Source organism: Furipterus horrens, unplaced genomic scaffold, assembly GCF_987537825.1.
Source record: "Furipterus horrens unplaced genomic scaffold, mFurHor1.1.pri manual_scaffold_5, whole genome shotgun sequence".
Classification (NCBI taxonomy): domain Eukaryota; kingdom Metazoa; phylum Chordata; class Mammalia; order Chiroptera; family Furipteridae; genus Furipterus; species Furipterus horrens.
Genome location: NW_028327175.1, coordinates 172,371,202 through 172,375,204, shown reverse-complemented (window position 1 = coordinate 172,375,204; position 4,003 = coordinate 172,371,202). Strand labels below are relative to the sequence as shown.

Below are 4,003 nucleotides of genomic sequence, written 5' to 3'. Positions count from 1 at the left end.
CACTAAGACAGACAATGGCAGGCTGCTCCAACATGCCATCTCCTCATGGTGGAAGCCTCCAGGGAAATCCAGATCCAGTTATGAGGCAATGACAAAGTGGCTGTGATTGAGAGGAGAGACTGGTTGCATAATTCCTCAGTGTCCTGTTGATCACACTTTTGGGAACAGAATTTTCTAGGGGCAGCTGAATTGAAAAGACCTAAAACTTGTCATGGGAAAAGGACAGAAATTATATCTGAGTCTACCTTCTAACCCAGATTCCTCATGACTCCAGAAAGCTGGCTAAATCTATTCAGATGTTTGGGAAGCGAAAGGGATGACAGATCTTTTGGACCAACAGAACCAGAGCCTGGCTAGCCATTGACCAAGGAGGCCTCAAAATTGGCCAGGGATGTCAGTGGGAAGAGCTCTGAGTTAATGGTACTCATATGGGAGCATGATGACACAATGGCCTGCCTGTGGAAGAGAGAAATAACACAGAGAGAATTAAGAACCGAAATACTTGCTTTTTATAAACCTGGGCAGTAAAGGTGAGATAATTCTTCTGGGCTGAAGCCTGGAGAGACTTGAGTCCTGTTCTTTCTTTCAGGACAAGTTTGACAAGCCTGAATGTAGTTGATGGCCTCAACGTCTTCCAGATGGCTCCTGCATGACTCTCCAGGAGGCCTTATTGCTCCTTCCAGATGTGTTGGGACACTGGCCCTAGTTCTGGCTGGGCCCAGATAGGGCCTGGAGTTCCTTAGTTAGATGCAGTTCATGGAGTTCTTCAGGAGGAGGCCAAAGATGCAGCCAAGGTGCTTCAGGCCCTTGGAAGGGGTGCAGTTGATTGGGAGGATTCAGCTTAGGGAGGGGCCTTGGTTTTCTATGGCCTCCAGCCTGTCCCTGTTATTGTCCCAGTTGATGTGGAAATGGGTCACCCACTGATTTGAGGCCAAGATGTTCAATTGGAGCTGAGAGAAGTCTGGCTTAAGGGGGCAGGTTCTCCCACAGCTTCAGGTTGGGGGGGTTCCTTGTTGACATAGTAACCCACACAGATGAACTCCTGTTCACGATATGTGCAGAGATGCAGGTGATGAGGCCCAGTCACACCAAGGGTGTCACACTCAGGGATGAGATGGACCTGAAAGACTAACATGTGCCCCTTGCTGGGACAGGGCCAACCAGCACTGAGTCTAAGATTCAATCAAGCTCCTCACTCTCAGCTGAGCAGGCATAAATGATCTTCAAATCCATGTCATCTGTCAGAGCCTCATTGTCCTCAAAGTTGATCTCGAACCAAAAGGGTCTGTGGAGAGGCTTTGGGTTCTCCAGCACCAACCATGTTCAGCATGGACACCTTGGCTATCACCTCAAATGGTTGTGGCTGAAGCTGGACCTGGAACCAAGCCTATGTCTGGGTTCCATAGGGTCAGTGGGATAGCATTGTGCAAGCAACCTCCCGCCTCCTCTGTCCATGGACTGAAGTGCTGAAAACTGGACTTTTGACTATTATAATGTGGTATCTCTGGAAATCAAATCCCTTTCATCAGACTTTTGCTGTCCCAGTATCTGCAATAACTCCTCACTGCTTAGGCCCTCTCCTCAGCTTGGCAATCATACATCACCCCTTCTTTTTAAAAGATTTTTATTTATTTATTTTTAGAGATGGGGGAGGGAGGAAGAAAGAGAGAGAAACATAAATGTGTGGTTGCCTCTTGCACAACCCCACCTGGGGACCTGGCCCATAACCCAGGCAGGTGCTCTGACTGTGAATCGAACTGGTAACCCTTTGGTTCACAGGCCAGCACTCAATCCATTGAGTTACACCAGTCAGGGCTATTCTTTAAAATTTTAGGGTGTGTTTTATGGCTAAAATGTGGTCTTTCTTGGTGACTGTTTCATACAAGTTTGAGAAAAAAAATGTGTATTTTGCTGTTGGATGAAGTAGTCTATAGATGCCAATTAGGTTCAATTGGTTGATGACATCATCAAGTTCAACTATATCCTTATTGATTATCTGCCTGCTGGATCTGTCCATTTCTGATAGAGGGGTGTTAAAGTCTCCAAGTATGATATCATATGTATCTATTTCTCTTCACAGTTCTATTAGTTTTTACCTCACATAGTTTGATGTTTTATTGTTAGGTACATACAAGTTAAGGACTATTATTTCTTTTTTATTTTTAATAAATGTCTTCAGCTTTAAAAAAATATTTATTTGTTTGTTGTTTTGTTTATTTATTTATTTTTAGAGAGAGAGGAAATGAGAAAGAGAGGGAGAGAAACATCACTGTGTGGTTGCCTCTCACTTGTGCCCACAACTGGGGACCTGACGTGCAACCTAGTCATGTGCCCTGACTGGGAATCGAACCAGCGACACTTGGCTCACAGGCCGATGTTCAATCCACTGAGTGTTATTTCTTCTTGGTGAATTAATTCTGGATCACTTAATGCCCTTTTTTTATTCTAGACTAATTAACTTTTATTCTAGGTTAATTCTCTTATTTAAAAACTGTTCTGTTCGAAATTAATATAGCTATTCCTGCTTTCTATTGAGTAGTGTTATTATGGTCATTCATTTCACTTACATATAAGCATGTATAAGTAAATAGGTTAATAGATATTTACAAAAAATATATAATCAAATAAATTATCAGTATTATTTTGAACAAACTATCTGTTAGATGAATTAACAATAAGAAAAATAAGAGTTTTTATTGTGCCTTTACTTATTTCTTATTCCATGTTCTCCCTTATATTATGTGGATTTGAGTTTCAGATCTTTATCATTTTCATTTTCTCTAAAGAACTTCTTTCAATATGTCTTGCAAGTCAGGTTTACTGACAACAAATTTCCTCAATATTTTTTAAGCCCCCTTTCTCCATCACTTTTGAAGGATAATTTTGCAAAGCTTAAAATCCTAAGTTGGCAGGTTGTTTTTTTTCTTAACACGTTAAATATTTTCCTTTATTTTCTTCTTGCTTATGTAGTTTCTGGGGATAAGTCAGACATAATTCTTATCTTTGTCCCTCTACAGATAAGATGTATTCCCCCCAACAGTTTTCTTTTAGATTTCATTTATTTATTTATCTATTTGTTTGTTTGTTTATTTATTTGTCTTTCACTTTATGTAGGTCAGAAATTATGTAGTTAATTGGAACTTTTTATCCTGCTTGGTGTTCTCTTAATTTTTTAGACCTGTGGTTTAGTGCCTGATATTAACTTAGAGAAATTTTCAGTCACTATTATTTCAAATATTTCTTCTGTTACTTTCTCTCTTCCCTTATTGTATTCTTATTATACATGCTACAACTTTTGTAGTTGTCCCACATTTCTTAGATATTCTGGTCTGTTTTTTGTCTTTGTTCTCTTTGCTTTTTGTTTTTTGAAGATTCTGTTGATACATCCTCTAGATCAGGGAATCTTTTCTAAGCCACGTTTAATCTACTAATAAGCCTATTGAGGGCATTCTTAGTGCTTTTATCTCTAGATTTCTTTCTTGTTCTTTATTAAGATTTCCACCTCTCTGCTTATATTGTCCAACTGTTCTGGTATGCTCTCTGTTTTATCATTAGCATCCTTAGCATATTAATTGTAGTTTTAAATTCCAAATCTGATAATTCTGCCATCTCTGCCATGTCTCGTTTTGATGTTTGCTCTGTTTCTTTGAGTTAAGTTTTTGCCTTTGGTATACCTTGCAATTTTTCTTGATAGCTGGACATTATGTACTGGGTTTAAAAAAAAGTGTAAATAGGCATTTTGTACTGTGGTGGTGAGGTATTAAGGAAGTGTTCTGTAGTTCTGTGATTAGACCTGTCTTTTTGTGAGTCTATGCTCTGGATAAATTTTACAAATCTTTCTCAGTTTTTTCTCCTCCTTTTTTGGGGAAGGGTGTGATATAGAAGTTGGAGTTGGGTATTTTCCTTCACCAGGTCAGCGAGGCTTTGATAATGTTCCAATAAATTAGGATCTGGTTAGCTAATTTCCTCTCAAGGAAGACCTATTTATAAAGAACAGAGTGGT

At 39.4% G+C, this 4,003-nt stretch overlaps 1 pseudogene; it reads right to left on the bottom strand.

The window, feature by feature from the left end:
• Positions 1–743: 743 nt before the first annotated feature.
• On the bottom strand, positions 744–1,339 carry LOC150010387 (histone chaperone ASF1B pseudogene; annotated as a pseudogene).
• Positions 1,340–4,003: the final 2,664 nt, after the last annotated feature.